The sequence below is a fragment of the Nipponia nippon genome, unplaced genomic scaffold, assembly GCF_047370975.1.
Source record: "Nipponia nippon isolate SJK-2023a ecotype South Korea unplaced genomic scaffold, ASM4737097v1 scaffold_6, whole genome shotgun sequence".
NCBI lineage: Eukaryota > Metazoa > Chordata > Aves > Pelecaniformes > Threskiornithidae > Nipponia > Nipponia nippon.
Genome location: NW_028262380.1, coordinates 66,661,075 through 66,688,544, shown reverse-complemented (window position 1 = coordinate 66,688,544; position 27,470 = coordinate 66,661,075). Strand labels below are relative to the sequence as shown.

At 39.7% G+C, this 27,470-nt stretch overlaps 1 long non-coding RNA gene across 1 annotated transcript; it reads left to right on the top strand.

The window, feature by feature from the left end:
- The first annotated feature begins 12,196 nt into the window (after window positions 1-12,196).
- LOC148051535 (uncharacterized) lies at window positions 12,197-20,092 on the top strand. Its single transcript, XR_015699596.1, has 3 exons — window positions 12,197-12,408; window positions 19,408-19,486; window positions 19,964-20,092. It is a non-coding gene; the product is annotated as an uncharacterized LOC148051535 (long non-coding RNA).
- Window positions 20,093-27,470: the final 7,378 nt, after the last annotated feature.

The window sequence follows — 27,470 nt, the reverse complement described above, 5'->3', positions numbered from 1 at the left end:
TTTTATGGGGAATGTGCATTTTTCATTTATGAACATTCATCATTAAGTGGCTTTATATTTAAAATATTACCTAATGGAGCTGCACGGAGTAGAGAGCCAACATGCAGATGTACTTCTGAGCTACTTGGTTTCCGAAGCAGCAGTCCTATTTAAATGTGTACATGCCTTCTGTGACCTGACATATTAGAGGTTCTGAATTTAATTTAGTTTAAATGTGCAATTTTCTCTTTTTTTTCCTCCACTGCAATTATGCAGCATATGAAGTATATATAGTAAGTCTATGAACATGCTGTGTCTGAAGAGCCCAGCAGACATGCCGAAGGATTATTTTTCTCTCTCCTCACCATTATACAGATAATTGTAGGATTAAAAATCAAAAGAATCTGTAATAACATCTAAGGGTCTTGCGTCTTGGTCTTTTAGACTGCCTGTAGACACAGCAGGATAAAAACTATGCTTGAATGAAGTCAGATTCCTTATCTTAAGGAGTTCTACATGCTGTATCCAATACAGCACTTTACGTATCAGTAGCATATAACCATTTCTGCCACTGGAGCCATAACGTGCACAGCTCCAAGCTCGCAGCAGGAGTGCAAGGTATCCTGTCTCTTCCTGTATGAGCATCCTTGTTAACAGCAGTGGTGAGACAGAAGGCACACTGGGAGAGTCTCCCTTCCTCTGAGGGCAGCAGGCATGTCCCATCCTCTCCCTCCAGCCCTTCACACGCCTCCAGACTGATGCTTTAATCCCTCAGCAGATTGTGGCTGCTTGCCTCAAAAGGGCATAAGAAGCTGAAGAAGGTGGACCTTGGTCATGTCCCCTGGCAGGCAGCATCAGTGCAGGGTGCCTGTTCCCGGAGAAGGCAAAGGTCAGTATTTGCCATCATGGGTGCAGAGCAATCTCTGCATCACCAAGTCCTCCAGTGTAATGTATAATGGGAGCAGGCACACTGATGAAAGACCAATTTAGTGGGTTTCCCATAAACACTCTCCTGCGCAGGCATATAGCAGGTACCTAACTTGGCAGCACCACTGAAGCTAACCTGTTGTCCATATTTTTATGGTTGAAAACTGTTGTCACATTCTTAGCTGAGGATCAGAGTGGGATCTGACTAAAAAAATCTAAGAAATGTAGATTGCTTAATTTCTGTATTTTCACTTTTCATTCCCTGTGCACAGGAAAGGAGGCTATAACAAACCGTGTCTTGGCCTAGACTGGAGAATACGGATTTCAGCACAACCCCGTTTTGTCAAAGGGGATTTCAGTTCCCACACTCTGAAGGCTTGTGATTTTGTTGCAGTCTAGAGCAAAACTGGGAAACAGCATAGTCATCCTTGTACTAGCTTTACTCATCTCCTGTCACAGTTCACTGTCACAGAGGGCTAAGCAGAGATAGAAAACCAAGGTGGCAGCTATCCTGCAAGCGAAGGTGACAGGTAGAAAGCATAGCCTTAGGGGATCCCAAAAGGAGGTCTGATTTTAAAAGGGTTCATTATGCTACTACATGTCAAATAATAGTATTTGGGAGGAGTTGAAGTTATACACAATGAATTATTTCATATTCTTAAACCACACACTAATTTAAGCCAGATACATGAAAACTATATGCATCTTTTTATGAAGCATGCATCTTGTCCAAATTATCTCTTTATTACTCTCGCTAAGAAGTATATGTATGCAGTTCAGAAAAGAGAATGCACACAGCCAACAAGAAGGGAAAAAAATTGTTGGGGGGTTACTTTGTCATTTGCTTTGTTCTTGATGCATCTGTCTCAAGGCAAGACATAGGATGTATTTAACACTTCCTGCAGCACATATGTCCCAGTGTAAAATAATCAAGGTGAGTTCAAAGGTGCACACATCTACCTTCAGCACCCTTATTTGCCAATGAGTTTCACTCAATCTCAATCTTTTAAATATCTTTTCCAAAACAGAGTGTAATACTTCTGGCTGGAAAAGAAAAACCTGATTACTCTGAGCTATCACCAGTCATCTCTCAACTGAGAAGAATATTTCTGTTCTCTCTTCCACAGTCAATGCTGGCTTTATAATGACAGTCATAGCATGCATTAAATTTACTTAGTGATACATTTGTATGACTGGAATAATGGCAATTGTCTCCCTTGTCCACATTGCCCCTATACCCTAACATTAACTAAGCATGTCTTTATGCACCCTTTTCTCAAGCATGATTGTCTGCCATAGACACCTGTACTCTGTGCCATGTTCAAATGTTAACAATAAAACTTACAGGAGTAGATTGATGTGAAAAGACTCACAAGTCAAATGGAGCCATTTCTAATTTTATCTTGCTGTCATCCTATGGTGCATTCCCAGTCATGTAATAATAAGGAGAACAGAGGGAAGGCTGAGATTAGATGAGAATAGTAAATTGTTTTTTGACAACTGACTTCTAACTTTAGGTTTCACACATAGCCCTTCCTCAGCCCTATGAAAGTGTACTTAGTGAATCCAGCACATGAAAATATAAGAAGCGAAGGCAGTGTTTTCCTGAAGCAGAATGAGGAACAAAGAAGCTGTATACGGGGACATAGCTAATGGAAAGCCCAATAGGAATTTTCAGCTCCTGCATTTTTTAATGCTCTCTTCTTGTTTAGGGGTGCTTTATTACAGTCAATTGCTCCTCCTCATTAACTTATAGTTTGGTGCTGATAGCTCTATAAACTGCCCTAACAGCCCCCATGAGTACTGCTGTAGTGAAGGATCTGGTTGTGTTTCCATTATAAACCTAGTTTCAGAGATATTTATAACTCAGCCATTTTAATTTGCATCAGGCTTTGGGGAACTTGGCTCACAGGTCAAAGAGTAAAACAATTTTCAGCTTATGTATTTGAAAAGAAAAGATTTTAGCCAAGAGCAGTTTGCAGTACAGAAAATTTTATAATGATTCAGAAGCTTCCAGGATAAGAAAATTTATCTTATGCAGTAATTATATAATGTGAATTATATATGTGACATTTGTGTATATAAATTCAGATTAATAAGAGACAGTGTATTAATTGTTTGAGATGTTTTATTATCAGCATCAAAATATGCTGTTTTCACGAATTATCTAAAAGCATGGATGTTATAATTTCACCTTCAATTTTTGAAAATTTGTTAAAAACAATGCATTCATAACTTTCACAAAATGTAGAACAAGAAAATGTTGATGAGGAATAGCAAAAACCCCCAACAACTATGAGGTCACCTAGTTGATTAGTTCATGTATTATAATGGTAATCCAATGCATTTGTACAAGTAAAAATTCTGATATTTCCTTTCTTGGGGTCCTTGAATGTACACAGTACCACATCCAATCTCTACCCTATTGACAAGGCAATGAAAGCAGCTTAACTCTCCTTTAAGTTTTGAGCTGGCTGATAGTTACCTTTACAGCTGGAGTGCTTTCCTAGGGTGTATATATTTACATAAATGTATTTGTAACACACGTTCAAAGATTTGTTTGAATATTCAGTAATATTTGTCTTCTGGCAAATATTATTCTAACTTATATTTATGGTAATTTGCTCAGTTATTTAACTTGAGAATCTAATAAACAAAATTTCTATTCTAGATTACTTCACTGAGAATCCTTCTCTTTATTAGTGTTTTCTATTGCACATCTGCTTGATGCGTGTATTTCATTTCTGTCACTAATAGTCTCAGCTCTGCTCTAAACTACATAGTTTCTAGTCAATTTTCACTTGATAACTGGTCTTTCACTCTAGCTTCTACTCTGTCAGCAAGTTGCATTACCTCCTCTAGGTCACTGATATAAAAACTGAAGAGACTCATCCTTAATGATTACCCTTGTAGAGATCCATTAGTTGCATTCCTCTTTCTGAAGTTCAAAATTACCCTCTGTCTTTGATGTTTAAGCCCATTTTGTATCTGTGCAAAGACCTTATCCTTTTCGCCATACTTGCTAACCTTGTAGATTAGCATTTTTTCCACTTTGTATTGTCTATCAAGCTGCCTTAAAGTCCACGTAAATTGTGATGACGGCTTCCTCTCTCTTTTTGACTTTACCTGCCTTTTCCTCCATCTTTAACCTTACCTGCTCCACTAACATGCTTTTTTAATACATTCTCAAATGTCTGATCAGAGTAGTTTCCTACTTTATATGGAACCACCTTCACTATTATGAGTGCCCTCTAGTTACTCCCCACTCTGTCCCTAAACCTTGACCCAGTTACAAAACAAACTTTTGTTTAATTTCAGATATGCAGGTGCTCTCATTGAAGTAAAAGACCATATCTTATTGCTTTTAGATATGTATACAAAAAAGTATATTGCTAGTATTGCTAGTTCCAAGGATAGTTTGGAAATTGCATAAACTATTTACAAATATTTTCACTTGGTTTCATTTGGAATGTGATTTTTAAATATGACATTTTACAGTCCAGCACTCGTTGGTATTAAATACACTATTATCCATACTGGCCAATTTTCAGTAATTACATATTAAATAATTCCCTGAATATTTTAAAGCAGTTCAACATATCTAAAATAGCTAGTTTCAGAGAGGAATAGTGTATGTATATCGGCTTTATCTGCTTTATCCACAGTGTCTGTGTGTTCACGTTTCTGTGTGCCTAAGCTTGTGGGTAATGGTTGACGTGGTGGACGTATGGTTTATATACAACTGCAAAATCATGCCAGAAAATACTGATTTTGTCTTAGATGGACAGGGTCTTTAAATTTCTATAAAACCCTAGTTCTGCAAAAAATACATAATTAAGATAATGAGTTTGTCCATTGCACATTGGGTACTTATGTATTTAAATTTTAACATATGTGATAGCATTTAGAGAACCAGGGTTGAAGTTCTGAAAACCCAATACCATAATTACCTTTGCTAAAATCTCAAATCTTTCGGTACCTGAAAGTTAAAAAAAAATTGCACTTCTTTTTCATCTTGAAATGTAATGAAATGTCAATAGCTCTAAGTTCCTGCAAAACTAAATTTCTGAGGATTTTCATTATCAAAACCTCAAAATAAACTTTTAAAAAATTGAGTGTCTGCTTTCATTAGGGTCAAAACAATTTTATGACCCTCAGTTGGACTTCCATCATTCCTATATGGGCATATAATATGATCTGACAGCTGCAAAAGTCAAAACATGAACTTCAACCTTATCAACCCAACAGACTCAACCTTATCAAGACAAATCTTTACAAAGCCCATTCTCATTTTGACGAATCAGCATTTTCTGACTCCAAATCATTCTGATTGCTCTAGAAATAACCTAAAGTATTTTGCATAGTCATTGTGAAGTTTGATTCATGGCTACAGTGCTCTGAGATCCTCAAAGGGAAGTCTCTTTATAAGTGGAAGCATATAAACACCACTGCAAAGAGCGCTACAGTTTCTTGGGTTATTTTAATTTGGGTTTGAACAGCTGGGGTTTTTTTCCCCCATGAAAATCCAGACTGGTTTTACAAATGAGAAATTGGGGAGCACTTTATCTAAAATATGGTTGAACTAAGTACTCATTTAAGAATTGTATGCAGCATCTTCCCTGGCTAGAGCAGTGACAAAAAGGTCTCATTATCTTCACTCTACATCCAGTCCCTCTGTAACTGCCATTTCCAATGAGGATTTAAAAAAATTCTCCTTTGCCTCTTCCTGCTGAATTATAATTGAGCTTCAAAATGACTGCAAAAGTCACCTGTTCAGAAAGCCCTAAAATAATAACATTGAATTTTGCAGGACTTCTCAGATTTTCTCTTCTACAGTATCTTCTTAATCATTTCCCCAGCTGTACAAAGGCATTGGTGAGATAAAAGAGCCAGTGATTTATTTTTTTAAATCTTGCTATTCATGTTTTTTTTTTCTTTCTCTTCCATGACCATTTTAAAGGAATATGCTTTCTTTCTCACTACAATAAACAAGACTTCTGTAAATAAGATCTGTGTCTAATGAATGAGTGGACTGTATTATATTTTGACACCATAGTAAAATTTGTCTTCAAGGACATCAAAAAGACAAGAGGGAAGAAATGTCTAATGTATGCATTTGAAGTTGCTGCAAAAAAGGGAATGTAAATAGTCATGGAAGAACACTATATTGTAGCTTCGCTAAATGGCAAGGGGTTTTGAGCTGTAGAAATGATCTACTAGACCACCCAAGAGCAAGTAATACATACCATGTTCTGTGCCTTATGTATTCTATCAAGTCCTTAACATGAGGATATATTTACCACACAAAAATTTAGCCACAGGGAAGACTGTTCCTATATTCATTTACTCTCTTATGCATGTATGTTGGAATAATTACTCATGCACTAAATATTGTAAACTAGAAAAGAAATGTTCAGCTGCAGTTATCTACAACCTAATAGCTAGTAAATAAGCAACAGCTAGATATCTTAAATAAACATTTAATTTTATCTTGAATAAACATTTAATTATAGCCGTTCAGATGTAAAATGAAGTTTCAAAAGTAGCTGAAGGAAAAAAAAAATAGATTATCTTAGAATCTGTGAGTTAACCTTGCAGACTCTTCTTTCACACCACGGGCTACAGAAAGAAGAGTCAAGGCCTGGAGAAGGTTGTGCAAGGTAACACAAATACTATGTTGTGAACCAAATTCATCAAGAACTCAAACCTACTAAAAAAACATATGGTTGGCATTCTTTCCCAAATTAATTTAAAACAGGGTTGCAGATAAATCAAATTCTATTAACTGGTAAGCAGAGGGGAGAACATGTTGACCCTCATCCACAGGCCCCTTCTTTGACTCAGACACATACGGACAAACAGAAAATCAAAGTTATTGCATTTAAATGATGTAACTTCTTCCAATTTGAAACATCAGCTTTTCAGAAACAAGGGCCCTTCATCTTGCAGATATGTCACTCAGAAGCTCTCCTCCTGTCTACAGGGTCATGATGCCAAACAGCTGATGCTCTTAGGAAGAGTGTTGGCGTGAATTTCTGCAGCTGCTTAACTCTCATTGCAGGCTGCCTTTTCCCTATGCACAATCCATAAAATTGCCTACTGGAGGTCTGTACACATTCAGAAACAATGAGAACTACAAAGAGACATGAACCATGAGCATTGTTTGTATTTTCTGTGATATTTGCATGAACTCGCTAAACCAGCCGTGTCCCATTCCCATTCATTGAATCATTTGCTCCTACTCTGTACTGCATTATGCTTACATGGGATCACTCGCCAGTTTATTCCTCCTTTTTTCTTTTTTCATTCCTGTTTTGGTTGGTTTCAAAATTTTTCCTACTGCTATGCCCAGAGCCTCACAGCACCTTGTCCAGAGGCTTGTGAGTAGAGCCACATCAAGAGAAGGACCGAAGGGAGCTTTCTCTGATTTTGACGGCACGAGGAATGCACTCTCTGCTGAGTCTGCTTTAGCTCCCTGGGCCTGCCAGCATGGTTTCTCCTAGGGATCCAGGGTGTTACACTCCAGACTATCCAGAGAAAAACCCTGTATAAAAATGCCCAAGTGCTATATAGACCTTAAAACTGTCCAGATTTCCAGCAGGTCTCCTGGGGAATTTGTGTTTCGGTTCACCAAAGTTGATTTCTAATTGTACAGATTCCTTCCTTTAGAAAGACTGCAGTGAGGATGCTGTACAGATAAGCCTGACCCACATTTCCTCTGCTAGAAGAGCCTTCTTGCTTTTCTTACATTTTGCTCTGTGTTGCAAATACATCTCATTTATATGCTATGCACCACATACAACTGAAATGTGCATTAGTCCAAGTGAGATAATAAAACCTGGAATCCTTCAGTGTCCTTGCTCTCTTCATTTTTCACTACATTTTCAACAGAATCTCACCTGTCACAGTCTTCAGCATCCAGTTTATACTTCTTTTCTCTTTGCACGTTTTGACTGTCTCTACAGAAAAGGAGATCATACTAAGGAACACCTAATAAATGTAAGACATATTCTGTCTCTATGATGAGGGACATTTTTGTACTTTCTTGTGGCTTCACCTTTCAAGAATAGTACTGCAAAAATTGAGATTGCTTCTACTCCCTGGGGGCACTATACTACTTACATATTTTCACACCACATTTCTTACTTACCCTTTCTTAGACTACATGTATTACCGCCAGGTCTCGGAACAATCTCATTTCTGTGTGCACACATACAAACTCCTGTAGAAATCAGTTACAAATTAATGTAACTTTCCATAATAAATATGATTTTCACCAATGCCAGAGTTTTTACATCTGAAATTTCAGGTGTCTGATTGAAACTATTTCAGTAAATGAGAGAAGATACTTCAGAAAGATTCATATGTTCATATGTTGAGATGGTTTAAAATGATCTCTTTCTTTGGTGGTAGGTACTGCCTCTGCCTCAGATTAGCTCTGAGACCCAAAGCTGATATTCATTTTTTTATTCCAAATTAAATGAGGTCCCTGAAAGGTCATAATGATCTGAGTTGGGAGGGAAGATTGTATCTAAACCTCAAAGGACATACAGATGAGGACTGCCAAATAAGCTAGCAATGGGGAAGTCCTCAAAAGGAACTTTACTACTTTATACCCTCCAGCTTGGCAGTGGTATTAGACCTGGCAGAAGAGTATGCCATATTCCCATATGGAGGTAGCCATGGAAACATTACTTCTGGGTACCAGAAAGCTCTGTTATCTCCTTATTCGTACCACCGGGGTCCATTTCATCCCTTATCTTATGTCTTTGTGGTCCTCTAAGACTCCTTCTTCTGCACGAATTGTTACACTCCATCCCTCCAAATGACTTGTCAGAGTCTCAGTCATGACTGCACAGTGTGAGGGTCACTTTTGTCCTTCCCCGTCCTGGCTCAGCTGTGCATCAAATAACACTGGAGGCTACTCTACTCCTGCTCACAGAAACTCCTATGAGCCAAAATAGCAGATGGAAAAAAGGTAGGCAGAGGCCGGTCCTTGCCTTCCCCTTTTCACTTCAGATACAGACTCTAAATCAGTAGCAGAAGATACATTGTAGGAGAAGTTGCACTGGTTCTAATTTTGTACCATGGTGGTCTTTTTCCATAGTTAGCAAAGAAAGCATTTCCCCACCATCTGGTTATACAGAGTCTTAGAAATTAAGCCTCAGACAGATCCTAGAAAACTATCTAGGCTGGCTCTACTAACTGCCTTCTTAAGACTTATAAGACTCCTGAGAAGGCAGGAGTCTTGCAGGCTACTGAGCTTGGTCAAACATTTTACTGCACTGCCAGGTAAAAGTTGTTCCCAATATCCTCTATGCTATGATCCTAGCTTTTCTTTAGTGTGAAGTTAACCTGCTTTCTCCTTGCACATCCTTTAATCTGTACTTCCAATGTCATCTCTATTTTATAAACATTTCAGGGCACTTTTGTTCTCTATACTTCTTTCTTGAATCCATATTTAACAATAAAAAAGAAATAATAATCATTAATTATAATTAATGAGAGGTAGCTTCAAAATGGAAAGCTGTTCTGTCCCAAATTTCTCATGATTTGGGACTGCACACCTCTGATTTTGGCAAGTGTCCATATTTAATAATGACAATTCTCAATGACACAATGACTTTTAAAAATGAGGTTTAAAAAAATCTGTTTAAGCCATTTGCCACATTTGTCACCAAAAATTCCCAGTATTACAGAGAAGATGGATTATCATGAGAAGAAGTAATCCCATCAAACTGTCTGTTAATTCTATTAAAATTATGCAAGTGACAAGTACTCCCTTAAGTACTGAATAACCCTTCCAGAAGTATCCCCATCAGTCAGACAATGTTGATTTTGCACTAACTCTCAGCAGCAGGAGAATATATTACTCTCTACGCAGGTATATGCAATGCTTATTTCTAAAAGGACACAAAAGTTTTTCCCTTTACTGCTAGCATGTCATTGTCTATTGAATTACTTAAACTAAAAGACTGATTTTTTTTTTTGCTCCCATGGCCAATAGATATGTATCCCATACTTGCAAAGAGCATAACACTGCTTATAGTGTCAACAGGAATATCTGACGAATATCCTACCATTGATATTTATCACACAGGCTTTTCTTGTGATCGTGTGATTTTTTTTTTTACCTTCTGCATTTCATTTAATAGCTAGTGCTTTAGTTAACTTGATGAAATTTTATAGTGATCTTATGGTCATAAGGAATAGAGAAATAGGCATACTTGAATTCAAAACCCTTCAAACACCAATCTTGCCTTTTTCGTTATTGCATTGCTATTTCACTGATGCAAAGTTACTTAAAATGGGTGCAAAGTCTTACTAGCCCCAAAGCAACCAGAGTTTCCTATCTCGTTGTACTTGTCTAACTCCCACTGCTGCCAGTGGAAGGGCAGGGAGCCCTCAGACCATCAGTGGACTGAAAGCCATTATGGCCTAGATCTGAGTGTGACCTTGAAAAGGGGTACTTGGAGAATATGCAATTCAGTAAGTACTTGTGATCAAAAGTTGTAGTATGCCGAGCTTGCATAATTTCAAAATAATTGGAAAAGGTGATTTATCTCCTGCCAACTTTTAAAGGATCTTTATAAAAGTATGCAATATGTCTCAAGGTGTTAAACTATGTCCTGAGGCTGCTATATTTTACACATTTGCGTGACTTTTAAAATCAGTCCTAAAGCTGTTACTTTTGGTTATTTTTAATGTAGTCCACAGAATGGATACTGTTCCATTTTTACCATTCTCTTTGGTATCTACACAATGACAAGAATTGTATTTTTGACCTTTAATCTGAAGAGCATTTAGACAAGACTGAGGAAGTGCACATTTGGAAATATTTCCTTCAGAGATAGGGGAGAGAGGAAAAAGAGAAAGAATATGTGTGTGAGGGGAAGAAAGAGACTGAGCAAGAGAGCAAACAATAAAGCACCTCTTTCAGTCTCAGTCTCCAGAGTCTCTGCATTCAGAGAATACAAGTGTGCAAGTGGTCTCAAGCAAACATGAAAACACAGCAGACTTCTTGCAAATGAATCTATAAAAAGAACTAGAAAATGCTGTTACCTGTCAGTGCAAAGAAGTGGAAACAGACAAAATTTCTAATCTAAACTCTCAATTCAGAACAGTAAATGTCTTTTTTGAAAGTTGAGGATGTTGAGTTAGTTTTTGCCACTGCAATCCTTTCTCCATCAGCGCCTCCCCACTTCTATTTCCATGCATTTCAGGCTTGAAGTGCGAGTCGGGGTAGAAGTATGGAAAGTCTGCTGGAAGAGCTCTGCTTTCATCCTTTCACCCTTGCCTCATTTACTTGGCTCCAGTTGCACACATCTGCTTCGCCAGCTCTTTCTCTGGTGCCTTCTTCAATAGAGCCCCCCTGCCTGAAATTTCCTTCCTGACCCAATCCACTATGCCTCCACCCCTTATTCTTTAAAGTCTCGTCTCAAAATACTCATCTCATAAAACCTCTAAGCCCCAGTCCTCCCATTGAGTCCATCAAAGAAACAGAGATAAAAAACAAACAACCCCCTGCAGACCTACTAAGACATGAAAATGAGCAGAGTGCAAGTGCTCAGTCACTCTTCCTTTTTAAACTTTCTTCCCACACTGTTTGTCTTGTTCTGTCTATCTAGACTGATTATTAATTTTCCTTCTGCAGTTTTATACCTAGACTGAGTTTTATACCTAGAGTTTCCCAGAGTAGGGTCTTCCTTTTAATAAATGGAGTCCATGAAAGATATAACCTCCTCTTGGCACAGAGAGAATTTGTATTCAAACATTCTCTTACCAATTACTCAATACCAAAAATGACTGAAAAAGCTCATGAAGGGCTATCACCACAAAATTACTATCACAATTTATTTAGCTGAGAAATGCAGATAAGCATCTGGGTTTTCAGATGCTGCTTGAGACAAAGGACTGTATTCATCAGATGCTTGGAGACGCAAAGCAACGATAAACCCAACCTTTTCTGGCCAGGGAAACAGTTTTACAGCTGTTTTCTATTGTCAGAATGACTCAAACCATATGGGTGAATCTGGTCCCAAATCTTCTGAGATCCACCAATCACTTGCTTTCACCTAGACAGCTGCAGATTTAATCAGTTGCACTCTGACTTCTGAAAATTTAAAACCGCTATTTAAGTCTAGCAAGGCTCAGCCTGAATCACTTCTTTTTTTCTTCCCTCTTTCAGGACAGCATTCACCTCTGTGCATATAGACATAGGGCTGATTCACAAAGGATGTCCTGCTTATGTGCCAGAAGGTTTCAGTAAGACAGAAGTGAGGAAAAGGCCTTCTGCTGACTGGTTGCAAGGTAACAAGTTCATTCTTTGTTAGCTGAGGATTTGGTTCCCAATATATACAGAATGGAAGCTGGAGTCAGACCAAGGTCATTGCGCTGTGATTTTGTTTGAAGATGGATTTTACTTTATGATTTTGAAGACCTTTCTACTTTCTACACTTGATGCCTTTGGATTTTTCTGTAGTTACATGTTGCAGTTTGAAGGTAAATATGTTGATTTGGTCATTATTAACAGCATAATGGAAGATCATTTTCATGATCCTGGGATGAAATGTGAAAGGATTGCTGTTAAAAAACAGAATAGCAAAATATTTATTAAAGATACGGGATCACTTCTCTAACCTACTCCAAAAAAGTGAAATTTAAATAGCAGTAGATTATGCCATAAGTCCCCCAGGCCATTTTGGGGGACAAAAAGGAAAAAAAAATTGTTTGGTTTAAAAAATGTTTTTCACTGGTTGTATATCAAAAACACGTAAATCAGAGAACAGAACTACAAAATCTAAAAGCAAAACATGGAACTGACTATTTGCAAAATGCCATCAGATTTACAGAGGAAAAAATAGAATCATTTCTTTAACTGTTTCACTGATACTTCTCTTTTTCCACTGGAATTTTTCTTCCATAGTAATGTAATGCACAAAGTGTTCAGAGAAAACCATGATTTTTTACACTGATGAAATCTTTGGGCTAAGTGCTAAATCGGTTATTGTTCTAAGGAGCCCATGTGCCAGATTGCAAGTGTGAAGCAGTGGAGAGCTCTCAGCAGCATGGTTCATGTTGATCTCTTTATAAAAAGATCTCCACCCTTGGTTGGAGTTCAAATCTTCGTACTTGCAACTCGAAAGCCTGGTAGGCCTGATTGGTTGCACACATGCTGTGGGGGAAGCACAACTAATGCTCATCCCACCAGCTGCAGCTCTGAGTGAGGCAGGTGGGATGTGTTTTCACAACCACCTTCTGTCTTCTTTACCAGGTAAGATCAATATTCACACAAGGAGTCTGATTTAAAACAATCATTTCAGGCTACAGGTTTTGGTACCTTTCTATTTCCTCTTTGCTCAGTCCTCTTTTTAAAACTGTCTCATCCCTCTTCTCTGAGGGACACTAAAAATAAAATGTAAAATGATGATAAAATCTAAAATGCAAGTAAAATGTGGCTCTCGACCAGATTAGACTGCCACATACTAGAGAAAACCATGGGGAGGTCAGACAAAGTGAAGCGATCACAGTTCCAGTTTACTGTTGATCTTTGGCCAAACATTTTCCAGGCAAATTTTGACATTGCCCAGAAGGCCGAGTTTCTTATATAACGGAGTAACTGGCCTGCCCAGCATGAGAGCTGTCGTTCTGTCACATCTATCTTTAGAAACTGATGAATTTATTTAGCAATTTGAGACACCAGTTTTAAGGGGAGGTGGTTTACCACCATGGGCCAACTGCTGCAGCCTGTTGACTAGCCGGGCTACACGGTGTCTCTGGCAAGCTCGCCCGACTCTGTGCTCTGCAAAGCTGGTTTTCAGAGGAATTTATCCAAGCCAAAGGTATGAGCAATGGAAAAATGGGAGCAGCAGACATCTTGTGCAACTGACCTGCTGGTCCACATTCCACAAAGTAAAAAAAAGAAAGCCGCCATTTCATTAAAATAGAGTACGCAAAGAAAGACATGAGGTCCCATATTCCCATGTAAACCGTCTCTTTTTTTAGTTCCCTTTGCATAAAGTATTGTGTCTCCATTCCGCCCTTGGGTTCCATTTCCATATACAAGGAACTTCTTTAAAAGCACCTGCTGATCAGGTTCACTTTTTTTAGAACAAAAAACTTCACTCAAGACAAACTCTTTGTTTTCATTTGGCTTGCAATGGCATTATTGACCACTTTGTGCAGCCAAATGGATTGCACCTAACTGCTGTATGTGAGCGCACAAGGGTAATGCATAGTTAGAGTCTGCCAGTCTGCTGGTGGGTAACTTGTTTCCTTTTTCATGGCTAGGTAAGCCTGTTTTCCTTGTACTGGAAGAAGATAAGAGATTCTGGTTGTCTAAAACTGCACAGAGAGGAAGCCCTGGGCCAGGTGCTACAGCTTTCTAATGCTCAGAAACCCTTCAGCTCCTGCTCTTCAGTGGCAAAATCCAAGAGTCTCAGGTGGCAGCATTGTATTCTGTACCTCCCATGTTAGGGTCAGCCTTGCTGGTGGCTTCTGCCCACTCGTGAACCTGAAGTGCATTTGTAGCATGAAAAGGACATTGCATGACATTACATTGTTCCCTTTCTCTGAGAGCTATGGAGATGAGAGAGAGTGAGGTTCCTGTGATGTCTTCCTAAACACTCCTGTAAAGTTTACCCTGGTATTTCAAGACTGGGTAGGATAAATGGAAATTTAAATTCTTAGTTATAACTACAAAACAGTTTGGGCTATTTGCCTTACTTTTCCGTTATATTTTTCAAGTGCTTCAATTTTTTCCATCCTTCTTTTCACTGTTTTCCTACTGTCCAGAGGGCAAATATACAGCTAGTATGTGTCTTACATCTCTTTGACAAGGCAATGACATTTATTTCCTATCCTGCTTTCAAATTCTAGTTACAATAACATCAATGATGCTGTGAACTTTCCTCAGGTTTCACTGATGTGAGAGAGATTAGTAGCACAGCTATTCATTTTATTTGGCCACCTTTGCCTAATTAGCCCTAGCTTGCAGCAGAAGGAGAACTGGTGGCAAAGTAGCTTTTTTGGTGTGTGAAAAACAATCTTTTTGAAATTTCACTTTAATTAAAATTGAACCAAAACCTATAAGGTTTCACAATTTCTTATGAACCAGAAATTCTGAGAACTCTTTTTTCCAAACCTAAGACTTACAATACTTCCCAGATTAAACATTTTCCCCAGAACCTACATCTGCTCAAGAGAATTGCCATTTTCCTCATTTTCATTGATGCAAGGAAAGTTGGTTCTGCTGAACAGCTGCCTGAAACTCCAAGGTTTGTGGCCTAGATTATGGCCAAGGCTTTCTGGGCTTTTCTGCTCTCCATGCCAAGCAGGGAAGAGCTAGCTCATGCTGAGCTCATGACCTTGGACTCCCAAGGTCCCCAGCTTAGGAGCAGGCTGCCCTGAAAGTCAAAATTCCAAATTAAGTCCTGGGATACATTTGGCAAATATTTTGTGACAGAAATCTTTCAGGCTGAACACAGCAGTGTTTTTTGTTGGAAAATGTTATTCATAACAGTAACTGAGAACAGCATGGGGTTGTCCTACTCCAGGGGAAATTCTGGGAGTTCAGAAGAAATCCCTGAAAATAGGTTACAGAGAAGAGCAAATACTTTCTTCCATATCTGTGCCAGTGAAACCGGCAGGATCATGCCCAGGGCACAGACTAAAAGAGAGACTGTCTGCGGAATGATGATAAGAGACTATTTTCTGGCGTCTATCATATGTCATGATCAGGGCTATAAAAACGATGCACAGAATACATGGCAAGTTTTCACAGTTGTTGAAGCCAGGCACTGCTGTTACACATCTCATTTCCTCCCTGTCCTTTTCAACAATGGTAGGACTCAGTCACGGTTGTGGCAGCATCCTCTGCAAAACTTCCACTGGGAAAGGTGGAGTTTTGCGCCTTCCCCTTTGGGATTATCCACACAACAGCCAGGCTTGACAGGGTCCCTGATCTCTAAACACCTAGGAAATGCAAAGATGTTGCTGATGGCACTGTTATAAATCAGTTTTAGAATTCATTATTCTTTCTTTTTTTCGACCATGCATAAGAACAACCAACTGTACTTGGAAAAAAGGAATGTTTATACATTATTAATATTATCTTTAGCTAGTTTCATAATTGCCAACACATAGCGGCACCATCAGGGTCATAATTTATTAGGTGATGTTTGTGTACGTGATATTTATCACGACGTCTCTCTCCTGCTCTCTCCATACATAAATATATGTATGTCTGTGTGCATATGTATATTTATAAAAGTACATACACCTTAAAAAAGCAGTTCTTGCCTCATACACCTTGTGGTCTGTTGTAACGTTTATTGGTGAGATGGCACTTGGGTAACTTTGGGACCTACAACTTTTGTTACTTGGATGTGCGTGTATGCATGTGTGCGTGTGAGCCACCAGCTTCCATCTGCAATTGCATTACTGAGACTGCACGTGTGATACCATGTGGTGCTAATGGTGATAGAGAAGCCCATGCCAGCCTTTGCTTCTCTGTTAGATCTGGGCCTAAAAGTGATGGGGAAGTGGTCATAAACTGAAATAGCCACAGGTAGTAGTGTGACCCTTGGAAAGCATGGGGTCAAATTTTCAAGGGGTAGTTTCTTTTGTTTTGCAAATGCAATTTGTGCTTGATATTTCTGAGCTGCATTTGAACAAATGGGAAAAGCGGTCAATCTTCCCCTGCCTCCATCTCAGAAGCTCCAGGCTCAATAGCTGGTCCTTCTGCAAGTACAAGCTTCTTACTTTTGAGTTTGGGGGTTAAAAAAGAAGGGATGGGCCTCAGTCTGAAGGTGCCACACCCCTCTCCCACATTTTATATGCAGTCCATCCCAGAACAGAAACAGTAAATGCTAAAACAGCAGGAACCTTGTCCCTCTCACATGGAGCTTTATGAGCTGCTGTAATATACTTTGAAGCCAATGCAAATCCCATTAGTAGGTAGTTGCAAAGTCCAGCTAGCACACAGTACAGCATAGCCAAAAATGTTAAGTAGCCAAGGCAGTAACCACATTGAACTTGACTTTTCACTTCAGGAAGATGCCTAGATTTCATAAGAAGAATTATTTTCTTAATTGTTATAAGGTTATGTTTCTTATATTCATCTTTTAATTATGTTCAATAGTACTATTCTGCTTTGTTCTATTTTATCTTATTCTGCACACGAGACGTCTAGAGAAAGAGATCAAGAGTGAACATGAATCTATGCCACCACAAACTAGGGCTTCCTACCCTGGTTCCAGGGGTGAAGTTGAGTGTCCCATGTGTTCTGTGAATCCAGCCCTGGTTACACAACTCCAACATTTGTGACACACTGGGAACAAATCCTGTGGAACTGGAGACTGATGATTCCCTTCAGTGGTAGGAGTCAGGGACAAGAGTGATGTTTGGGACAACAGAGAGGAAGGATTAAACATGAGGAGGGAAATACAAGGGGAGGGGGGAGCAGAAGAGGATTGAAAAAATCAGGGAGGACAAAATAAGAAGATACTATGTATACCAGAGCACACCTCCTCACAGAATATACAAAGAGCTCATAACTGTGTTAATGTTAAGAATTATCATTGTTAATTATGTTCATTATTATATTAATAATAATTATCATAATCATTTTGATGGTAAGATTATTATTGACATAGTGCTAATAACTATGTTAATAAGTCCATTAATAATACAGATGCTCTAGCGTCCTGAGCTCTGACATGCCTTTACTGTCCAAGAGGTCACCATTCAACCACTGGTGTGTTTCTGCTTGCCTTCAGGGCCAGCAAGTACCAGTTCATCACCGAGAATAAGTCTGTGTGGTGAATCCAGAAAATACAACTGCTGCTAAACTGATTTGTATCACACATTGAAATTTCAGGGTGGGGAATTCTTCAAGTTCTCCAGGTATTTAGGATCCAGCACTTTAAATTGCTGAAAGACCTTTAGGCTTAAAAAATGCTTATAGAAGTGCCTAAATGGGCAGAATTCTAACTCTTGCTGTCTATCTGAGATGTCTGAAGAGAACTTATTTCTAAGGTGATACTGAGTATCCTCCTAAAAGAAGGCTGTTCAGCAGGCAACTACCTGTGGCAGCAGCATATCATGAACTGCACAGTCCATGGAGGACACCAAGAATAGCAGGTCGAGATGGACACATTTACAAGTATTTCAGGATGCGTTCTCCTGCATTTTTGACAAAGATAGTCTTGAAACTGTTAACAGTTTGGTAAAAAAAAAAGGATGTCTTTAAATACTCAGTAACATTTGCTTTTTAAGGATAGAGCACCAGTAATGTAATTTCAAATTTCCTGCAAATTATCTGGGATTCACTGAAGATCTGCATTAATATCAGTTAGTGGAGATTAGACCAGCAGAGAGGTGCACCCTGCAACATCCCTGCAACCATTAAAATTGGGCGCTTGATTTTCTTCCCATGGTGACATAGTGCCAGAGGCAAAAGGGAAAAAGTGAGGAGGGAAAATATGCATCTTGACTTCAACCTAAGACAGAACTGGTAGAGCATTGAGGGTCCCCTTTTCAGCTATAGCCAGAGGTACCAAAAACTTTCCTTTTCTGAGGTGGAAAGGCTGAGTGTGGGGCAAAAGGGAAAAGAAGGAGAATGAGACCAAGGGCTCATGCAGAGACATTTCAGAATGTCTTAAAAGATGCAGAAAAATGAAGAGTTCATTTTTTTGCAGATCACGTTAACATTATTTTTAACCTCACTTCTTTTATAATGACCCCTCTGGAAGGGTGAAACATGCATTCTTACCAGCTCCTTTTATTCAATTTAAAACATGCGTGCTGAGTTGTTGTTGGCTTTTATACTTGGGAAGTAAAAAGGAGCAGCATGTTAGAGGAAAATATCTTTCTGAAGCATTATTTGTTAAAATGTCTACAAAGAATTTCATGGCCTTCACAAATAGATGAAAGGGAAACATCTCACAGTTTGACCTTCCAACCTTTCCTGGGGTCTCAGTAGGTGATACTGCAAAACCCGGAGCTGTCTGTTTCTGGCTGAAGCTGCATTACAGTAGATTTACACTGTAATTTGCCTACTTGCTATCCCCCATGCAAATGATGGGTTGCCCCATAGTCTCAGTGAGACCGTCAAGTATCATGTGTGCCAGGACAGCCCATGTGAAGCCCATCACCTCTGAATCTCGCTCCAGCAAAAATTAATTAATTAAAAAAAAAAAAAAATTCAGCAATGAGAACAGGCAATGAAACTGGGGTTCCTGCAGCAGTCTGGGTGGAGAAGATGATGACAACATATTGGCAAATTTGTTAGATGTGAGCTGAAAAATAAGCAGAACCCTTCCCTCATAACCAAGCAGAAAACACAAGCGCATTAGTGCTCATTCCCGAACAGCTGAAGACATTGTCAGACATATTCTGCACTCCCACGTGAGTGAAGACATAAAGCTGGGTGTTATTAATGGAGTAATTTTCATACCTACACCCACACTTTAAGGAACTGTGTTTTGATGATGTTGGCAGGCCCTTGATGCTTGTAGGACTTGGACAGAGCAGAGCTGGGTCTACTTTCAAGACTATCCCCAGGAGTCTAGACACACAGGTATGTCCTAAATCTAGACTGTTTCAAAAAATTTTCAGTTCTAAAGAAAGGCATACTTCTGATCCGGGAGGTCTGTATAGAAAGATCTGTATAGAAAACTTGGTCTAACATGTTCCCATATTGATGGGAACAGTGAAAAATAGAGGGAAAATATATACACTGATCAGATATAAATCCATGAAGACTTGCCACAGCGCTAGGTTAAATATCAGTGAACAGAGCTATTTCCCAAAAAGTTGGAAACTGAAGATTTTACTTGACTGTCTCAGACAATATTATTAACCTTTGATTTTCTAGTTGTTCGGATAAGATCCCTGGAGATATTTTATCAGTGTGGAATCTACAAAGTTTTTCCTCGCATGACCATGAGTCAACAATATAATTCTATAGCCAGAAATGTAGACTCAGGAAACCTGTTCAGCTAAAGACAGTTATAACCAGGGATGAAATGATCATAAAATTTCATGTGTTTTTCAGCCACTAAGGGAGAAGAGGAAATCGAGACAACTCCAGATGCAAGCTCAGCATTCCCTTGTTCTGTTTTAAGATGAGGGTGTTAAATACACATCACAATTACCCAAGCATAATCCATAATGTAGATCAATAGTCTTACTGCTTCAGAAACATCGGATTTGATGAGTGTGAAGTGTAGCTAATGGACAAATTTCATACCAATAAAATCACTTCTCCTGTCTGCATATGCCTGTATTAATTACTGATAATTAATATGCCTCTTAGAATTCAGCAAAAATCAGCATTCTTTGATATACACATCATGTCTGACTATTTATTTTACAGAAGACAGAAAAAAAAACCAGAAATTGTAGTATCACCATGCTGGTCTGGCTTTAAGGTTTAGGGCAAGGCACAGTGTTTTGTTTCTGCCCCTTACCAAGGTCAGAGAGAAAAGGACAGTCCACTGACATCAGGGTGATCACACAACTCCTTTCGTGGCTATTGCTGCTAGAGGTGAAACAAGGGGATCAAGTGTGTATTTTGGCAAGTTCAAGTGACTCTCTGTGCATTACATCCAGGCGAATAAAAACACACGCGATAAGACTGCCAATCTCCATCTGAAACTTAGTCAGTGGGATCTGAGGTGGAAAGAATAAACACAGACAATTACAGAGTCCAGTCTTTGACCCCACGAACGGTTGGAGATTTCTGGCTTGGATTCTGCAGGCACCTACTGCTAACCAGCGCCACTATGTCTTTTAAAACATCAGAAGGTCTTCTGAGTTGAATTGGGCGTGTTTATTAAATGTACTTCTTGCCCACCTCTCTTTCACAAGCACAGCAGCCTAGTGCCCTTTGTCAGCCTTGCATGGAAGGTACAAAGCTCATGCTCAGACTCTATGCTTTCCACTGATGATTTTCCACAATATTGCATAATTCTACCCAGAGCTGCTCACAACAAATTTAAAGCATGTTCCTTATTCGGAGAACTTCCAGTATGAATGAGAGAGAGAAAAAACGTGAAGCTGGAGAAAGAATACCAGAGCAAGACAGGAAGCACAAGGGATGGTTGATAAAAAGGACTGTTAGCTGGAGGTGGCAAAGGAGCAGGTAATCAGACACTGCATCCTTGGATCACAGAATGTGCCAGGTGGCCACAAACCCTGGGGTTCTGGCTTGGCCACTGCAGAGATAAGGCCAGCTGCAAAGCTTGGATCCCGATCAAATGTTTGCAATCCAAACACCCTGAGGGTTGGGGTTATTTGGTGTGGGCCCATGTCTAGTTTATATTAATGTTTATTGCCCCTTGGCCGTTTGGAAACTAACTTTCATAATTCACACCTCAGCAATGCATGTTTGCTGCCATGTCCTGATGGCAGGCTACAAATCTGACTCTGCTATCTAGCAGCACTCCTTTCAGCTGTATGTATCTGCCTTGCATGTGGCTTACATATTACAGCTGACAAGGGCTGAATGACAACTTCATGGCTCACTGTTAGAAGCTTAGCCAAAAAAGCACAAAAGGCATGTCTCCTGCTAGGGCTTTCATCTTTCACATCCACTCAACACATTTTGCAGCAACTCTTTGGGTGAGAAGATCAGTGTCCTCTTTGCCTGCTTTCCTTTCCAGAAGTCTCACTTGGCAGGCCTGTCACCCACAGCTGTTTCATTGGTTCCTTGGTCGCACAAGTTAGTGGTTTAGGTAGGCTCTGAACTGACCTTTCTGCTCTTAAATATGGCTTAGACCTATTCTGTGATCTTGAAACCTTCACCTTAATGGTGCTTAAAGATTGGCATAAATTTACCATTGGCTTCATACTGGTAAAAGAACAAGACTAAGAACAAGAGAGAACAGTCTGGACTCATGCTTCTTGAAGAAGGAAGAGAAGCCAATCATCATAATGAATAAACTCATTTCTTATACCCCAGAAGACAGAGTTCAGCCCAAGATCCTCCTGTTTCATTTCACTCCTCTGGTAAAAAGTATATGTTATTAACTAGTCTTTTACGTTTAAGTCTGCTCTGTTCTTTCAAGCTGGGAAAAAAAAAAAAGATCAGCAAAAGCTGTATTTCACAGAGTCTATTTCTGGGACCATGTTGGATACTTAACAAGTTCATCTTCCATGAGCAGCCATTTCATGTGTCAGACCATAATGATTGCTTGGGTTCAGACTGCAGCACACATTTGCACTCACTGTTAGATCCCCTTCCTTGATGCAGGAAAGCCAGAGTAAATGTTATCTTAATAATACTTTCTTCCTCTTTCTGCTCCTCGTCCGTTTTGAGTATTTCCCTGTGTTGCCTCCCCCTATTTATAGTATGTCTTACTGAGCATTGATGGGCATCTCCACAGACAGTGAAAAGTGAAGGAGGTAGTAATGCTGAAGGATACTGTTTTCTCTAGCGCTTCTAAGTCATCCCTGCAGATCACTCGCTTTTTAAAAAATGAGGTGTACTAGCCCAGGCAGTGCAAGCTGAACTTCCCTTAGTAGCTCCTCTATTTATATTACATAATGGGGCCAAACATGGCCCATTTCTGACCTCAAAGTCTACCCTAACTAGCATGACCACTGACGCTATACACTATGTGAGGTGCCCAATTGTCCTGCCCCAACATTATCAATTTTTCCTTTAAGGAAAAAAAAAACAAAACCAACCAAGCCCAGTTAGGATGAACTGATGTTACAGTAACGAACAGTTTTTCTATTTATGAATGCTAACATAAGGCAATTGCATCTCAGGCTCTAGAGGGCAGGATCTAAATAACCTTTTGATTGCCCTGTTGACTTCTGGTGTCAGGAAAGAGCATGTTCCCTAATTGGGGCACTGCTCAATTTATAGAGTCTGTTGAGTTTTCATTTTAAAAAAAGAGAGCCATCAGGGGCTCGATTTTCTTCTTTCTTGCCCCCTGTGGGGCCACCTGCCCTGAGCACAGCTGGCACAAAGCCCTCTCAGATCAGGCTTACAGAAGTGCTCATGTTTCACACCCAATCAGCAGCACAAAAACAACACACAGGGTTAAAAACAATTTTCCACTCACGGAAGTAAACTGGTGGGTGAGACAGACAACTAAACCTTCGTGATAAATCCTAGCTGAACAGCCCTGAGTGAAATATTTGCTACTCCTTTTTTTTTATCCTCAAGCCACAGTCCCAGAGCAGCCCAGCATCTTTTTTGCAGTGGTCACCACCTTCCCAGCCCTCTCTCTGCATCTGCGCCATGGACTTGCCCAGTGCAGCTGAGGGAAATGTCACTGTGAGGCATTTTCCTACTCTGATTACTCCAGCTCTTGCCTGGCCACAGGCCAGAACAGGCTCTGGCATAGTTTAGGGTTGTCTTAAAATACTCAAGGATGTGACTTATGTAGCTAGCTGGTGGGGGAGCCAAGGGGCTGCCAGGGCCCCGCTCAGCACTGCCAGCCACCCGCACCCCAGGCACCGGCCTCAGGGCCCTCGGGGTCCCTCCAGGTACCCTCAGGGCAGGGGCAAGGACAGGGCATGCAGGGTGAGCTAGCCTGGCTTCACACCACCCTCCGTTGGCATTTCCTCAGGCTGAGGAGACTCTTGGCTGCCCTCAATGCCCGCTCATCTTTGCAGTGTCCCAGCAGCACAGACAGGTCCCAAAGTGAAGCACAGGGTACCCGAGTGTCTTTAGGATTTTGGGGGCAACACCCCTTCGGTACAGAGTACAATGAGTCTCCAGATAGTATTAATTACAGAAAGCAATGGTTTGTAAATTTGCACCTTTATATTCACTATTCATTTCAAATTCAGCACCTCTCTCCACACTACTTTCTCCAGCACATTTTCTCCACACCTGGAGACAGCCCTGCTGCAATGAGCATCCACGGATCAGACCCCAGGCTAGGTTTGGGTTTAACTTTTAATGACAAGAAATGCAACATCCTGAGAAAGGAAATATGACTAAACAATTACTCTTCTTCATATATAGCTCCTTGTGGAGAAGAGCCCTGTCTCCTACTTGATTATGAATCTTAGTTAGAGAAAAATATTGCTCTCCAGCATAGCCTTGAGAGCTACGTGGTGCTGTTTTCATTCAGCTCTGCTGAGGCCAGAGATAATTTGTACACTCTTAATACAAATTGCATCATGCTAATGCACTCATAATAGTCAAAAGTACTCTATTCATAATAGATCTGAAAAGGCAAAATACATAATATTAATATATACTAAAGAAAATCTGTGTCAAGAATCTTGTAAACTGGAGTTAATTGAATATAACAATGCAGACAATTTTAAAAGGATGCTTTCGACAATATTTACAAGAAATTTAAATTTTAATACTTATTTCACCAAAACAATTCTTTACAATCTTGTGCAATATACAATCATTAGTGTCTTCTTTGCTAAGATACTAAGCAATAAGTAGAGTTATAATTTTCCTGCTTCTGTCACAATGTATACCTACTTAGTTTGCATACAAAAGACTCCGTATGTTGCAGTGCATAGGAGGATCAGGCCCTACAGTAGAGCAGACTCTCTGAGTACTCGCTAAACCCAATTAATAGTAAAACGGATTGTTGCTTTATCATCAGCCCAACCTTGTAACCTCAAAGCCTCCTAATTTGTATGTGACCTCCTAATCTCTCTCTGTTAGCATGTGTGAACTAATGATGCATATTGCTTATCCAGTGTTTTGGGAGACTTTTTTCTCAATTTAGGATTTTTTTTAAAATAACTATATTTATTATTATCATAACTATATATAAAAGGATATGAGTATTGTGAGTTCTTATGTTATTTTCCTTGTTTCATCTTTCTAGATCACTAATATATATAGAGGCCTAATCCCATCTTCAGTGACATCAATGGCAAAATTTACCCTGGTATCAATAAGGGCCCATAATGTGTAAAGAGAAACATGACCCTGATTAGTAGGAGCCACAGAGGAACAAAAATATTCTCCCCTATAGGAAACTAGGGTGGGAGAAAGTAGAAAAAAAAAAGAAATAAAAATCCTGCATGGCAGTAAACCCTGTTTACTTACTAGGAAACTACGTTACTCTCACAGATAAAACCTCAGCGAGATTTCTAAATTTAAGCAAACATATACACATCTGCACGCACACACAACCCCACAGAAGGCAGCTGAGCCGAAAATAATAGCTATTTCAGATTAAGAATCCCTCCCCTTTGCCCTTGCTGATAATCTTTATTGCCATTGTATATTCATAAGCAAGTAGATTAGGTTCTTTAGTCCTTTAACACACCAGACGTTAACCTTCGGTAAGGCTGTTTTAATTCATCAGTTTCTTTCCTGATTATGACTTCCAGTATAAAAAGCCTATCTTCACTTTTTTTGCATATACAAAATGGGACAAACGGGCAAAGTCTTACTAATAACTGGTTCTTTTAAAGATTATCTACCTTTGTTTAAACAGTCCAGATTCTATGGTTGTTACACCAAAAGATGAGTCTGAATTAGAGAGTCTATGTCTCCTATAGCAAGCTCTCATTGAAACACAAATTCTAGTCATTTTGAGCTTTTGGGGGAATCGATGATGCTGTAACTTATGATGTAACCCGAACAATAAGAATTGCCAAAGAGGAGAGCAGGCATAGCATTCTGACAATTTTAAATGCATTAACCCATACCCACTGTTTTACACAGATTTCGTCTACCATATTCCTTTATTCATATTACTGGGTGATTTGACCCTTGAAATTAATAGATCCTACCCATGCTGTATGTCATTAGGCAATTTTGACCTAAGATTCATGATTTTCATGTTAAGATGTCTACCCTTCCTTGTTTTGTGTTTCTTCTTTTTTTTTTTTTTTGTAAAGTGAAAAACATTTTCTTAATCGATGTGTCTGCAGTGGGTGAATTATCTTCCTCAGAAACTTCCACACTATCTGCCCATGACTGAGACATGTCTACTCTTGATTACAACCCAACACAATACTTTAAGTGATCTATTTTTAACAAGGACAGTACATAAATGTTCCTGAATTTCCTGAGCATCTCATATTGGCACCTTTTTAATGAAATGATGTCACCATAGCTGTATTTCAGAGCTCATTCAAAAGAGACCCATTCCCTGCTCAGGAGATTATGGAGCACCCACATAGAGATGAAAGAGATGCAGCAGCTCTCAAAATATTGGCAATAGTGGGCAAGTCAGGGGAACAGGGGTAAAGAGGTCCTAGGTGGGCAGCTCTGTGTGACTGTATACGGTCTGGTGAAATCCTATCAAGCCTAAGCCACCATGTTATCTCATGAAGCCCGCAAAGGTACGAAGAGGCTTTGTTCTCAGCCTCCCTGAATGAGAGGACCTTCCTCAGCAATCATAACTCAGCTTTACATCCCCAGCATCCCTTTTTTGTGCATTGTGGCAGAGTAGCTCCTGGTCACTCAGTTCATTACGTCCCCACAAAGGTGGGAGCCAGAAAGAACGCACAAGAGTAAATCACAGAAGCTGAACTAAAGCCCTAAGTTTGCAAAAGACTTGGCATCGATCACAGACTGTGTGGGTGGACAGTATCTCTCTTTATGCACCAGGAACATGGAGTAATGATTAGGCTTCTGTTTTCTCCACTCGCTTATGCTGGCTTGTTGGTACTGAACATGTGCTAAAATACTATGGTGCTTTACCCATAGTCAGTCTCCATGTCATGCCACAGATGGCAGGTAACCTGAAATCACCCAGAGGAGTGCACAACCAGCGCTGAGTTAAAATAGAGTCTTAAAGGAGACGACCATTCTCTTTCTTTCTCTTTTGATGGTAGCAGAAATATTGGAAATAGCACAGAATATTAAAGAAGTGGTTGATACTATAAAGACAACTGAGCATCTACTTAGTAATAAATTCTGCACAGGCTATCCAGAAAAGGCTTTTATTTTAAAATGTATCTTTAAATAGAGCTGGACTACAGAAGGAAGTTTGACTCTACTCACTCCCTTGAACTTTGGGCTGAGCCACAGATCTAAACCACTCCCCAAATTATGGGCTACAAAGCCAAGAGGTGTTTATTTTCTAACCTCCACTCTTCTGGACTGTGGCTAAAGTCCCACAAAACCCATCATGAGTTTTCAGCATAGCGGAAAGCTAGGAGCAAGGGTGATCAGCTTCAGAACCCCAGGAATGGTTTGCAAATGACCTTCCTGGCATCTTCTAAATTTTTAGGTAATTTGTCTGCAGCTGGAATTTACTGTATTCCTAAAACTGACCAGCACCATGTGGCACTGGTCCCCAGCTGTGCCCCGGATGCGGACACACACCGCTGGAACATTTGGCCACAGTAAGACTTGCCTGCCTTATTTGTCCCCATGTATCTCTCATTCAGTGTTATTCCAGGATGCCACAACAGCTGAATGCTTAACAACATGGTTAACTTGAGATGTATGGAGCTCTTGGTCTTGCTAGCTTCAGTCATTTTGGCTGGGGGAACTGTTGCATCTCCATTATGGCTAGGGCATCGCTATACCACGGTATGAGTTGATTCTCCTAATTTCTCAGCTGGGCTCTACTCTCTGTTCTTGAATCCTGCACACTGCAAACATATGC